A 16,150-nucleotide genomic window follows, 5' to 3' on the forward strand; every position below is an offset into this window, starting at 1 on the left:
GCTTACAAGAATAATATACATAAGAATGGAAAAGAAAATTGAGAATGCGCTAGGTGACGATCAGTTTGGCTTTAGGAAAAGTAAAGGGATGAGAGAGGCAATTCTGACGTTACGGCTAGTAATGGAAGCAAGGCTAAAGAAAAAATAAATACACTTTCAAAGGATTTGTCGACCTGGAAAAAGTGTTCGACAATATAAAATGGTGCAAGCTGTTCGAGATTCTGAAAAAAGTAGGGGTAAGCTATAGGGAGAGACGGGTCATATACAATATGTACAACAACCAAGAGGGAATAATGAGAGTGGACGATCAAGAACGAAGTGCTCGTATTAAGAAGGGTGTAAGACAGGGCTGTAGCCTTTCGCCCCTACTCCTCAATCTGTACATCGAGGAAGCAATGATGGAAATAAAATAAAGGTTCAGGAGTGGAATTAAAATACAAGGTGAAAGGATATCAATGATACGATTCGCTGATGACATTGCTATCCTGAGTGAAAGTGAAGAAGAATTAAATGATCTGCTGAACGGAATGAACAGTCTAATGAGTACATAGTATGGTTTGAGAGTAAATCGGAGAAAGACGAAGGAAATGAGAAGTAGTAGAAATGAGAACAGCGAGAAACTTATCAGGATTGATGGTCACGAAGTCAATGAAGTTAAGGAATTCTGCTACCTAGGCAGTAAAATAACCAATGACGAACGGAACAAGGAGGACATCAAAAGCAGACTCGCTATGGCAAAAAAGGCATTTCTGGCCAAGAGAAGTCTACTAATATCAAATACCGGCCTTAATTTGAGGAAGAAATTTCTGAGGATGTACGTCTGAAGTACAGCATTGTATGGTAGTGAAACATGGACTGTGGGAAAACCGGAACAGATGAAAATCGAAGCATTTGAGATGTGGTGCTATAGACGAATGTTGAAAATTAGGTGGACTGATAAGGTTCTACGCAGAATCGGAGAGGAAAGGAATATGTGGAAAACACTGATAAGGAGGAGGGACAGGATGATAGGACATCTGCTAAGACATGAGGGAATGACTTCCATGGTACTAGAGGGAGCTGTAGAGGGCAAAAACTGTAGAGGAAGACAGAGATTGGAATACGTCAAGCAAATAATTGAGGTCGTAGGTTGCAAGTGCTACTCTGAGATGAAGAGGTTAGCACAGGAAAGGAATTCGTGGCGGGCCGCATCAAACCAGTCAGTAGACTGATGACAAAAAAAAAAAAAAAAAAAAAAAAAAAAGCAAAAGTACAAATTCCACAACAGAATAATAACCACAACACTTTCTCTCCTAATGAACCTGAACTTTTAAGTAAAGGCCTCAGCAATGAAATTGCCCCAAAACTTACTAGCGAGAATACAAAATACAGAACAGCAGCTAAACAGTGTGCGTGTGATACATCCAAACTACAATAGTGAGAAAAAGGCCTTGGCATATGAAGCCAATAAACTCATTGCTAAACACATCTTTACTGCAAATAGTATAACTTAGTATAACTGATAATGAACAAAAATTCACAAATATATGAACAATAAACGAAGCGCTAACCAAGCTTTCATGGTGAAGTCTGCTAAGTGATATCTTACAGTCAATTTGTATGGAACATAATACGCTGAGAAAACTAGAAATATTACTGACTAATATCTTAACAGCACTAGGGTGAGACCCCACACCAAAATTCCAAGCTAAACCTCATAAACGACTTAACAGTTGCAGATTCCTCTTAAATAAACGCGATATTAGGGATTCTATAACCATCAATTCGATTGCATTAAATCCACAAAGAAAACTGACCATACATCAACTTGTAAGCTATATAAACAGCCCGGCATACAATATAAACTGAAAACTGAAAGCTCGTCTTACCATTTGCTTCAAGTTGGAAAACAGTTATACAGTTAATAACACAATTACCCACATACCACTGATAGCTACATTTACTTCATTAGATATTGTTAACCTTTATACTAATATCCCAGCGGAAGGAACTATGAACATAATTTTTATCATGTCCTGAAACACAAAAAGCTAAACACACCTGAAATATGAGTTAATCGAGATTCTCACGCCTATATTGTCTCATAATTATTTCACTTTTAAGCCTAAAGTCAAGAAAGAAAATGGTGGCCTTACAATCGTGACCAGTCTTTCTGGACTGTTAGCTGATATTTACGTTACGGTAACCATCTGGAGCAAAAGTGCTCCTCATTCAACAGCTAAATAAACAGTAAAACAATTTCTTGCAAGAGGAGTTTAGACGACGCTCTCTTACTGCTTGAGGGTAGCATCAGCGAAGTTTTGTGTCCTAGCTGAAGATTTGAACAAATTACATAACAACTTCAAATTTCCTGTTGAACATGAAATAAACAATAATATTAACATCATAGGCATTAAAATATCCAACATAAGTAACAAACATGTATTTTGTAAGCCAACAGCCACAGATGTTACCGTCAGAAACACATCCTGCAATTCAAAAGAGGCATAAGATGAAATACTTTTTTTGTTGTGAAAGTCAGTAGTCAAATACTCCTTTTAGTTTACAATCAACAGCAGAAATATATCAGGTAAAATGCATGTCACAGTGCTGTTTCTTACTTTGGTATTTATTTCAGTCTTATGTGATCATCCACAGTAAAATATTAATAAAAAGGCACTCAAATGTCATAGTCATACATGACGCAACACAAGATTACCATTTCTACAAACATAAGTATAATGAAACACATAATATCAAAGGATCGAAGATCATGTGGCCCATTTAGAGCAAAAGGCAGATTGCTCAGTTATGCAGTATGTCTTTTGCCACTGAATGGGCTACATCATCTTGTTTGATGCTTAGATGTGTTGTGAGCTATAGTTATGATTGGACTAAGGATGGTAACGTTATATTGTATCATGTATGAGATGTGAGAACTTTTTCCTTTTTCTTTTCTCTGGATGTCGGTTTAAGACAGAAACTGGCCAAAATAAATACAAAATTAAAAAAAAAGACACTGTTACATGCTTGTAAATGGCATAAGATGGCTAACCGCAGGTCAGAGTTTCACTGTGTTCATAAAATCGCCCTCAGTCCCCTCCGAAAAGCAAAAAGAAATCAGCATAATTTAATCAGTGGCCCGTGGTAATGGATATGTTGCTTCAATAATCGGTATGATTACTCAGAAAATAAAAGCAATAATTGTTGACAATACCTATATGCAACAAGCAACATCTATAGCAACTGTGAGAAACACAAAGTCAAAAAAGGATGCAATTATACCGTACATTGGCCTTAATTCAAATAAAATTTGCAACATATTAAAAAGAAGCTTGTCAGAAATCAGCTTTCCACCGACAATAAAACTCAGAGAGTTGCACACAAAAATCCTCAAATTAGTATCCCCCAGGAAAGCTCAGAAATTTATAAATTGAAATGTAATAACTGTTTGAAATTCTATATTCGCCAAACAGGATGAAATTTTGAAACAAGTCAAAAGGAACACCTTAATATCCTACAACTGAAATACTTAATCAATTTAGCCTTTGTTACCCACGTTGGAGAGTATAACCATACATCAGATAATATAGATAACAAACTGCAGATCATATATCTCACAGATAAGAAGACCCGATGAATTTTCTAGAGGAGATGCAGATGCATATACATAGGAAAAAACTTTGTGTCTGTCCTAGTGCAGCAAATCAATAACGAATGCAAAACAAAACGGCAACAAGGAAACTTGCAATAACAATCTGAAGATGGGTCTGTAAGAAATCAGAAACCCACCAAGGTTTGATTTAAGTAAACCCTTTTAAATCATATTTGTTGCCGTTTAAATCATGAACCTTAACACGTTTTTGTAGCACCAAGTCGATGGTCGTGTCCAGATCTGCGGTCATCCTAGCGGACTGCTAATCAAAAAAATGTCCCCACAGCACAGACTCAAGCCGCTAGGAGCAACACAATGCTGTGGGGTACATGCAACTGGACTTTCATGGAATCGTCGATAATAATGAATGGCAGACGACTTCTGCGTGCAGTTGCGGACAACCTGTAGTGCTTCATGGTTGATGTCTATCCTGTCAGTGACGGGGTATTCCAGTAGGATAGCTCAGATATCTTCTGGCATATACTCGTAGATATCTCCACCACTGAGACATATGCATTCACTTATATATCTCCTCACACACAGATATCACTACAAACACAAATATCTCTCTCTTGTAAGTCTGCCAATAAAACATAGTCTTTGGCTATCTTTCACACAATATTTTCTACGTGATGAACTCAGTCTAAGACATTCATGAATGTAACCCTTAGGTATTTAGTTGAATCGACAGTATTTAAAAACACTTGATTATCCACGATGGATCAGCAGCTGTCCAGACTCATGCATATCAGCTCAACTGTACCCAAGATACACATTTCCCAGCGACAGCGCCTCAGACGTGTCAAAAGCTGTGCCAGGCAAGCGTGTAATGTTTGTCTGCGGGCCCTTAATCCAATCCGCTACATTAGAAACCTAGGAATAGTTAATACGTTATCTTGATGAGCATATAAATTAAAAGTGGGATGTTGTTTTATGTCAAATGGGTGACAACCATTTATCACAACATCTCCATAATTTTTGACTGTAAGGTACGATGACAGATGTTTTCGGAGAAACATACGCTCATGAGGCAAACCATTAGGTCCACATCGTTGACAGAATGTCAGTCCACCTTCCTGGTGGCATGCCTTCGACAAATACTTGGTCGATTCCGGAAGTATGTGGCACCACATGCCAAGGCACAATTCACGCAGCTTACATAAATTACTGGCTGGTGGGTTGTGGTCGCACAACCAGTGCCCGATAGAATCATAGATGTGTTCGATCGGGTTCATATAAGGTGAATTTTGTTGTCAAGATATCATCGTAAGTTCATCTAGTACGATTCTGACTTTTGTCACGGATACCTATACTGCTGAAAGATGTCGGGGAAGACGCAAAGTATAAAAGGATGTAGTTGGTCCTCAATAAAGTTCACGTATCCCGCTGCCATCATGGTACCTACGATTAGTACCAAGGATCCAAGTGAATGTCCCCCAATGGCCCTCCACTAGCCTGTATCAGAGACTCAGTGCGTGTTTCGAGCAGCCTCATTTTGGATGATGGTGTCCCCCGACACGACCATTGTCCTAGTGTAACGAGAAATAAGATGGCAGACCAGGTGAAACATTTCTATTGATCCAAGGCCCATTCTCGATTATCCTGTGTCCACTGTAAGCGTAACTGGCGATGTCGTCAGACCACCATGGTAAAACGTAACAGGCGTCTGCTGCTATGTCGCGAAACTTTTGTAACTGTACCAGCACTGTAGATCTGCGTATTCTGCTTTACAGAGCGGGCAGTCCTCTGATATTCACGTTTTGCACTTACGCGGTGACGTGCTACGCCTTATCGCCATCTTGTGGCCTCAACGTCCTTGAAGAACTTCCCACAGATGATCATGACGGTAGCACTTGCAGCTTCACCGAGATACTCGTTGCCAGGCGCCAGGTCATAATACTCTGCATTTTGTCAAAGTCACTCATGCTAGTGGATCTCCCCATCTGCGGCCTATATCGTCGCTAGAATGATTCCTTATTTGTCTCTGCTCCTGTTATATACATTTTTCACGGCTCGTTCATCCGCGGTCTAGGGGTAGCTTCTTTGATTAGTAATCAAAACGCGGTGGATCCTGGATTCCAACCCTGCCAGTGAAAAATTTTTGAACTAAACTCATCAGCAATGTCGGCCGAAGACTTCCGGCATAAGAAGTCGCCCTCGTTCTGCCAATGACCTTGTCAAAGAGGGGTTCAGGGCCTCTCTTGCTCTTAGGGTGGGAAACTGTCTGTAAAATGCGGAAGAATCAGCAATGATCCACTGTAAACCGCTGCATTAAAGACACATAATGTGTATCCACACGATGGCCTGCCCGGTTAGCCGTGCGGTCTAACGCACTGCTTTCCGGGCGGGAAGGACGTGCCGGTCCCTCGCACGAATCCACCCGGCGGATTAGTGTCGAGCTCCGGTGCGCCGGCCAGCCTGTGGTTGGTTGGTTTATAAGGCGGTTTTCCATCTGCCTCGGCGAATGCGGGCTGGTTCCCCTTATTCCGCCTCAGTTACACTATGTCGACGACTGCTTCGCAGACACTGTCTCCACGTACGCGTACACCATAATTACTCTACCACGCAAATATTTGGGGTTACACACGTCTGGTGTGAAAAGTTCTCGGGGGGATGGGGGAGGGGGGGTCCACTGGGGGCCGAACCACACAATAACCCTGGGTTAGGTGTGGGGTGAGTGGACTGCTGTAGCCTGTTGTGGGGTTCTGAACCACTGAGGGCTAAGGCGAGGACGAGCCTTTCCGTTGTTTCTAGGTCCCCAATTTCATACAATACAATACAATACAATCCACAGAATTTGTGGCCTGTAATTAACAAAGTGTCATGATGATCTCTTCATTTGCGAAAGATTCCTGATTAGTGTCCAGTTCGGGTCTCTGGAAGGCGACTGCCAAGGGGAAGTGACCATGAGAAAAAGATAGAATAACCAACGACACGGAATGTCAAAACTCTGAACGAAGTAGGAAAGCTAGAAAATCTGAAAAGGAAAGTGGAAACACACAGTTACATGTAGTGGGCGGTAAGTGAAGTGAAATGGTAAGAGGACAAAATTTCTGATCAGAGGAAAATAGGGTAACATCAACACAAGCAGAAAATTGTGTAACGGGTGTAAGACTGGAATGAATAGGAAAGAATCATCTACCGTGAGTAGTTTGGTGATAGTGTAAGTAGGCTGTTTATATTTTCTTATTGGCAACGTTACGTAGCGCTCTGTATGAAAATCACTGGCTGTGCTGTGTGCAGTCTGTGGCTAGTTTGCATTGTTGTCTGCCATTGTAGTGTTGGGCAATTGGCTGTTAACAGCGCATAGCGTTGCGCAGTTGAAAGTGAGCCGCCAGCAGTGGTGGATGTGGGGAGAGAAATGGCGGAGATTTGAAATTTGTAAGACTGGATGGCATGAAATGCTATATATATTATGATTATTAAGGTAAATACATTGTTTGTTCTCTATTAAAATCTTTCATTTGCTAACTATGCCTATCAGTAGTTAGTGCCTTCAGTAGTTTGAATCTTTTATTTAGCTGGCAGTAGTGGCGCTCGCTGTATTGCAGTAGCTTGAGTAACGAAAATTTTTGTGAGGTAAGTGATTTGTGAAAGGTACAGATTAATGTTACTCAGGGCCATTCCTTTGTAGGGATTTCTGAAAGTCAGATTGCGTTGCGCTAAAAAATATTGTGTGTCAGTTTAAGCTGAGTCATGTATAATTGTTCAAAGGGGACGTTTCATGTGTCGACCCTTAGTCGAGGATACCTCACTGGAATCTTCTGATTTTTTCTTGTAGTTTGTGTAATAAGTGTAGCTATTGTTTATTGCTAGTGCGTAATTGTAGAGAGAATCTCCTTTGTAGTTGCAGTCTTCCATTGTTGTACAGTAAAACAGTTGTGGCATGCATGTAGATTTGCACCAAGTATTTCGCAGCTGCGCTTGCAATTAACTACATATTATTTTCAGTGCTGTGTTAATGTGTTCTCTTATTTTTGCTCTTCAAATTGTGCTTTTCTGTGTTATCGTGTGAAATATTGTGACAATAATGGCGCGTGAAAAACGTAACACTAGGCTTCAAAGTAAACTGTGAAATAATAGTGACGACGAGCGTAGCTTATCAGCACCACTGTGTAGTGAATTAACAGACATTCGAAGTAGTAATTTGGTAATTGTGCATAGGGAAATGGAGCGGCGGCAAATAATGATGTAGACAGTGAAACAGGTAGTGAACAAGGAAGCATTATCGATCGATCGGTCGGCAACAGCTCGCCTCAGGAATCCGAAATGACAGAACACAATATTGCAAATACTGTAGACTTACGTTTTGGGTCCTCACCGTTTTCTCAAATGAGTCAAGATACAAATGTGAATGTTGCCGGTGAAAATGCAGTGCCAAAAAGCATAGAGAAACAGATTCCAGACACTAATACATTATTATTGCAATTAATGCAACAAATGGAACAAAATCAGTGACAAATGGGACAAAATCTTCAAAAGTTAGACACAATGGAACAAAATCAGAGACAAACACAGCAAAAGCTTCAAAAGTTAGACACAATGGAACAAAATCTTCAAAAGTTAGACACAATGGAACAAAATCAGAGACAAACACAGCAAAAGCTTCAAAAGTTAGACACAATGGAACAACACCAGAGACAAACACAGCAACAGTTAGACACAATGGAACAAAATCTTCGGAAGTTAGACACCACACTTGAATAAACACGTGAAGATTTAACTACTGAGTTACATAACATTGAATCGAAATGTCAAAAAGTCTGTAATGACGTAAAAACACAAATTTGTGAGCATTTTCAACCTATTTTTTCGCGGCATGAAAATGCATTACAGAATCACGAAGCAGCCATAAAAGAACTGCAAACCATTGTTGATGAAAATCATGAGACCTTGTGGGCTAAAATTGACTCAGTTGCATCTACCGATTCGGTTACGCAACTTGCAAAAACTCAGGAAAACTTAAAGGACACAGTAGATTCGATTTCAACACAAATGGGCACTCTGAAACTTAGTTCAGAAAAACACACTGAGGAAATGTGTTCACTATCGGAGAAAGTAGCCGAACTTTCGGATCAGGTCACTAACTTATCTACAAAGGTAGATGATGATCTGAATGACACAAGACCCGTAGCCTTCACTGACACAGAAGAGTATGAACAAATTAGAAAATTCAAACAAAATCAAAATCAAACTAATACGCAACACCAAAGAGAAATCCGGGAAGTACAAGATCAGCTGACACAGGTAATACAAGAATTACGTATTTCAGAGGACACTCGCGCTCCAATACGGGAAGAGGGACATAGAAATACGGAACAGCCACAAAATAATAACAAAGGGCACTTCGGAAATTATGAAAGAAATTGGCAAGGTACACCGAATTTTGAGATGGAACCGCCGAAACGACGTAACAATGACCGACATGCGATTCGCCGACATGATGATTTTGACTATAAGCTGTTCATTACTACACGTAAATTCAAAACATTTAAGAATTCTGCCAACGACATTCATCCACAAGCATGGCTTCATCAATTTTCTCATTGTTTTCCTCCCAACTGGTCATTGAAGCACAGGTTAGTATTTATGTGTGGCTACTTGGAGAATGAACCAGCTGTAAGAATGCGATTGGTCATTCACGATTGTCACAGTGAAGGAGAATTCTATCATGCCTTCCTCTCAGCGTATTGGTCTCAAGCTACACAGGACCGAGTAAAACATAGCATCATAATGATGAAACGTTTCGAACAATTTGAATTTTCCAGTCTTATGAAATATTTTGAAGACATGTTCCATAAGAATCAGTATCTTTCAAACCCATACAGTCCCTCAGAACTCATCCACATTTGCTTAATCAAACTGCCTGAACATTTACGACATATTATTTTAGCAGGACGTTGCAAAGACGACATTGAAGCTTTTCAGGGACTATTACAAGAACTAGAAATTAACAATGACAATCGCGGGACGCGAAAACAGGAGTTCAACAATTACAGGTCACATCTGTCACAATTCCGCGATCACAGAAATAATAAATGGACACGACAAGGCTATTCTTACAACGTAAATCATGACCAAAACAGACACCACCCATATGACAACCGTTGGCAGAGTAGTAATAATTACAGAGAAAGATCGCATTTCCGTAGTAATGAATATGACAGAGATTACCATAGAAACAGATAATATGGGAACAAAAACAATTATTATCAAGGGAGACAGAATAACTTCAGACGCAACAGTTCAGTGCACAGTTACGATTCCGGGAGAAATTCTCCACCACATGACCGACAAACAAGAAACTATGTCAACTACCAACATAACGACAGACCTGAATTTCATCAGAACTGGCGAGCTTCAAACAGAGCAGGGCCCTCTCGGCAAGGCGAATTTGTAGAAGTTAGGTCTCCTAATCCCAGTAACGACGCGCTCCAACAAAGAAACAGACAATGACTCACACCGTAGGCAGCCACGTGCGCCCGCTGGCTCATGGAAAAATAACATAGACGCTAACCCTAAGAAAAATTCCAGTATTCTTTATCGACGTATACCACATGATAATTGCGTTAAAGTTGAAACTCTGCATACTAGGAAGAGCAATGGGTTACACCACATTTCACATGTAAACCCGTTTATTGAAAGACAATCTGTCTTTGCCATATAACTTTTCACTTCACGTTACTAGTATGCTTTAGAAACTGTTACCATGCAACAATGTTTGAAGTTAAATATCCAGTCAAGGACCAAGAGAACTTATTTAAACAGAAATTACAAATGCATTGTTATAGTGAACAGACGTCACAGTGTTATTGTGTGTGTACATTCTTGCTTGTTAGTTGCATGATTACGTAAGGACTATAAGGCTTACATACTTAGAACATATACTGGTACTACTAATCAGATTCTAATGCAACATTTTGGTTTACTTGAAAATACATTCTGGATTTAAGATACTTTCTGTGAGATACCAGATGAGACAGTGGTTAGTTTATGTGACAGCTACACGATTTTATCACGACGCTACTAATGAGTGACAATTTACAATGTTGCTTTTGCGGTGTTTCTGTTTCATATCTGCACAGTTTTTCTGTATTATTCTGGAAAGTAAAACATGTTTTAGTAGTAACTTTTGTGGTATAGCTACAATGAGACAGCCTTTTCCGTAGCACAACAATACGTTAAAGCACAGTAATTTCTTCATCACAACAATAAGCGTAATAACTAAGATATCTATACGCAAAGCATTTCACTTTTGTTTATCATGAGGTAAGTACATTGACTTCTGCAGAACTTAGCTTTCGGAGGACAATAACTACGACACTTCCACAGAGATTATCTTACAGCAAGACGCACATTTAGCGCTACAGGACACGTATTTGAGTGATTAATTTTGTACTTAAATCATTTATTTTTAAAGATATTTGAAGTACAATGATACAAAGGTTTTCTGTAATACATTTCATTCCATTCTTGTAATCTGTAACACCTGAGGGTATAATAACATTAATACTCAGGGGGGTACACGCTTACTTTGTGTATCATGTGTTTGGAAAGCACAAGGAGACCTAGCTAATATGGTATTTGCTTATACAACTTTACACATCGGTACCATATTCCTCTAACACATAAATTACATCGCTATCTGATCATTTAACTGAGAGAGACAAACTTTTTTACTACGGCAGTGACAGATGTTTACGTAATTACACCGTTGGATAACTTCACACTTACGAAATTGTATTTTGTCTGTACTTTGTGAACTGTTCATATTTTTTCGGACCCATTGTGATATTATGAGAGCTTTGAATGATATATTTGGTATGGGATCACGATTTTTAAAGTACGTTTGAGGCAGATGACACTTTTGACATGAGCAGAGAATTTTTTTAGATTTTGACATTATTGCAGAATGCTACGATGTTTTTGAGATTTGACTGAGGTATTATGATGTTATTATTATGATGACAATGTGTATTATGCTGTTGAGGTATGTTTATGATCAATAAGCTGATGTTATATGAAGAATTTGATTATGCTATGTATTTATTAAGATGAAATATTGAAGAAGTGTCGACGAATATATATATGTGTAATAAGGTAAAGAGTAATGAATACTGGTTAGGGACTCTGACTTGTGAAAAAGGATGTTGGAAACCAAGAATCGTACTTTAAGAGTTATGAAATGTGTGTAAATGCGTGAATGTATCACAATGCTGGCGAAAATTTTTTGGACACTGTTATATTCATAAGATTTTGTTTCTACGCATTTGCAACGCAAATTCTCGACCTGTGAAATTTTGTATATGAGACTGTCACTGTAGCGGAAACTGCTGTCGTAAATATTTCTGTAAGAAAGTTAAGTGACCACCTGCACGTAATGCGTCGTGGGCACCCAGCTGCGTCAGATGCCTGGAGAAAAAGCCATTAGTGTGTGCGTTTTCAGAGGCACAGGTAGAAAAAAAAAGGGAGGCCCTTATCCTCGCTATTGACATTCATTTGTAGAAAGCGTCCCAAATACGACACGCTTAAACTTGAAAACATATGATTACACTGTGGAGCTCTTAATTTATGATTTACTGAAATGCCTAACGAAATGACGAGAAATATTTTATGTCTATACACCTGATTATGACTACTGTCTCTATAGTTGAGAGGTTTTTTACTACCTTATGAAATGACATATGGCTAATAAATGATGTTTCATGCCTTCCATTGTACATATTTTCATTTTTTTAAATATCTAGTTTCTAGCTGCACTGCAGCATTGGTTAAAATAGAATTTTATAGATGTACTAATATAAATATTTTGTGTCTACAGATCCAGTAAATACTAATTTTGTAATACATTTCCGAAAAATGGGGGAGCACAAAGACATTTCCCTTCACAGGAATTGCATACGGAATTTTCTTTCAACTACTTGGCAATTTTTTTTGTAGAATAACTTCTTGTGGTGCACCACTTTAATTACATAGACATTAAGATGTGAATATACACTTCCCTTGTCTGCACTGTTGTCTTTAGTGTAATGTTTGTTTCTGCTTGAGCTATGTCATGTTTAGATATAAGTTATTTCATTTGCTGCTGCTGTTTGCCAGGCATAGTGTTACTGAATTTGACTTTGTGTTACTCTTCTAAGCCAGTTTACTACTTTTTATTTTTCTTGTTTGCTGCACATTGCCTTATATTAGCTGTAATATTGCAATTGCTTTGCTAATTTCTATAATGCTGCTTGATTCACAAATCTGAATTTTTTTTCATTGCTGTTGCGTTAATTGTTTTGTGCTGCTGCATTGCCTCGTCCCTTAGTTTAGCATCTGAGCTCAGTAGATTTAAGTTAGCTTAAGAGGGGTAGACTATATAAGAAACTGACTATGGAGAATAGGTAAAGAATACATTGCGAATTTATATGAAAAAGATTTGGGCCAAAATGAGTATTGTACAATCAGAAATAATTATTTTGAAAGAAATATGAATAGAATACAGGAAGGAGGTATAGATAGGACTTTTTGGGAATAATGATGAATGAAGGGAGATCTCCAAGAAGCAAAGAAAGTTTTGTTTGCAAAATACTGCAATAAAACAAAACCTGTCCTTTCCTTGTGTTATCCCACTATGTGTTTATGTACCCTTGTTTATTTGTCTTTTTCCTGTCTTTATGTGTTTAGCTGATGAGAGCTATATTGTAGAATTTTTCTAATACTATGTTATTTACCTTGTAAATATGCTTAGACATTATTTATTATGTTTTGTTTTAATGCTCATGTGTGAAGTTGATGTTACAAAATTTATTCTGATTTTTTATGTATCTACTTATCTCATAATACCTGTAACATTGATGTATATGTTTATTTCTATTCTGTTGTAAAGCCTGTACTTCAAATGTTATCTGTATTGTTATGTTCTTTGATGATGTATTTTGTACCTTTGTAATTGTATTCTTATGTTATAAAATTGTAATTATCACCAGTTCATCATATTATTAACTTGTAAGTTACATTTCACTGCACACGTTTCTGTTGGTCATAGTATATGGACAACATGTGAGAAGTAGGGACTGATAGTGTTTGCGCGTGTGTTAATAATTCAGCAAGGGACTAGATAACAGCATTGCTGGTTCTAAGGACAATTCCAAAATCTTTGTGCATGCACAAGTGGTGGTTTATGGACTTGCTATTTTCTCTGCAAGACTCTTCGATGGTGATTGTGCACCGGTACAGTCGCAGCAGATGGCTGCTGGCCATCTCTACAAGGACTACAGTGGGTCTACACCTTTGAGGACCCACCAATACCATTATCTCTGCAAGGACTACAGTGGGTCTACACCTTTGATGATCCATCAATACCATTATTTCTACAAGGACTGCAGTGGGTCTGCACCTCTGGTGGCCCACCAATACCATACTCTCTACCAGGACTACAGTGGGTCTACTCTGTGATGACCAACCTACCAATATTCTTCAAAACTTCGACTGACTCTGCTGTGGGTTTGCTCTGTTGTGGCCCATTACCTGTCTGCATGTCAAGAGTCAGCACTGTCTTTCCGTTGGAAGGACAACACTACTTCTTCAAGACTGCATGGAAATCCACTACTTCTGTGTGAAATTTCTTTTACTAATGAGACCTTGTGAAAAAAAACTGTAGTTACTATTATGATGAATGATCTGGACTATCTTTATGGACTGTGAGAAAATTTTAGCTTTTGACCAACATTGTATCAATAAGTGTGTGCATTTGATTTCTTTGTTATTGTATTACGATTATGAAAAATTTTAACAAATATGTATTGGCCACTGCCCAAAACAATTTGTAAAATTTTTTGTGGGGAGCATGGGGGCTATGTAAGTAGGCTGTTTATATTTTCTTATTGGCAACGTTACGTAGCGCTCTGTATGAAAATCACTGGCTGTGCTGTGTGCAGTCTGTGGCTAGTTTGCATTGTTGTCTGCCATTGTAGTGATGGGCAATTGGCTGTTAACAGCGCATAGCGTTGCGCAGTTGAAGGTGAGCCGCCAGCAGTGGTGGATGTGGGGAGAGAAATGGCGGAGATTTGAAATTTGTAAGACTGGATGGCATGAACTGCTATATATATTATGATTATAAAGGTAAATACATTGTTTGTTCTCTATTAAAATCTTTCATTTGCTAACTATGCCTATCAGTAGTTAGTTCCTTCAGTAGTTTGAATCTTTTATTTAGCTGGCAGTAGTGGCGCTCGCTGTATTGCAGTAGCTTGAGTAACGAAGATTTTTGTGAGGTAAGTTATTTGTGAAAGGTACAGGTTAATGTTAGTCAGGGCCATTCCTTTGTAGGGATTTCTGAAAGATTGCGTTGCGCTAAAAAATATTGTGTGTCAGTTTAAGCTCAGTCATGTATAATTGTTCAAAGGGGACGTTTCAATAGGATTGTTATAATTAAATTCGACACAAACCAACGTCTACAACAGGAGTTCATGTATACATGCCAACATCACAGGCAGAAAATGAAGAAATACAGAAAGCATATAAGGATCTGTATGTAAAGAGAGATGAAAATCTAATAATCTTGGGGAATTGGAAAGCGCTGTATGGGAAGGAGTAGAAGAAAGAGTTACGGAAGAGTAAGGGCTTGGGAATAGGAACGACGGAGGAGAAAGCATAATTTAATTCTACAATAAATTTCAGATGGCAGCAAACGCTCTGTTTAAGAATCGCAACAGGATACGTGATACGTGTGAAAGACCTGCAGACACAAGAAGGTTCCAGTTGGATTACACCATGGTCAGACAGAGATTCCAGAATCAGATATTGGATTATAAAACGCTCCCAGAAGAAGATATAGACTCAGATCGTAATTTGGTAAGAATCAGTCAGGAAGCAAATGGGATACTGAAGTACTGGGAAATGATGACACGCATTTGAGTTCGCTATAAGAAATATTACCAGAGTAGGCATTTCAGTTGAAAAGAGTAGAAATCTATAAAAACTGCAATTACAGATGGGCAGTCAGTCATAGGTACAAGGGAGGTAGCTGTGAAGAAACCTTAGGCAATAGAGGGTCAAATACTCCAACTGATGTACGAAAGAAGGGAGTTCGAAAATTTTCACGGAGAAACGGGAATATAGCAACATAAATCCTTTAGGAATGAATTAAACAGGAAGTACAGTGATGGCAAGGCGAAATATATGCAGGAAATACGTGAGAAAGTCGAAAAGAAATTATCGTAGGGTGGACTGGCTAAGCATATCGAAAAGTCAAAACAGCCTTCAGTGAAATTATAACCAAGGGTGATAACATTAAGAGTGCAATAACAAGTCTCAGCGTAAACAGTTTTACGTTGAGAGGAGAGAGCAGATAGATAGAAAGAGTACACTGGTACATTGAAGGCCTCTATGAAGAGGACTTCTCCAGTGACATGACAGAAGAAGAAATTGGAATCAGTAGGGAAGACATAGGGGATCCAGTACTAGAGACAGACTTTGAAAGAGCTGTGGAAGACCTAAGATCATAAAAGGCAGCAAGAACAGAGAACGTTT

The sequence above is a fragment of the Schistocerca cancellata genome, chromosome 6, assembly GCF_023864275.1.
Source record: "Schistocerca cancellata isolate TAMUIC-IGC-003103 chromosome 6, iqSchCanc2.1, whole genome shotgun sequence".
NCBI classification, from domain to species: Eukaryota; Metazoa; Arthropoda; class Insecta; order Orthoptera; family Acrididae; genus Schistocerca; species Schistocerca cancellata.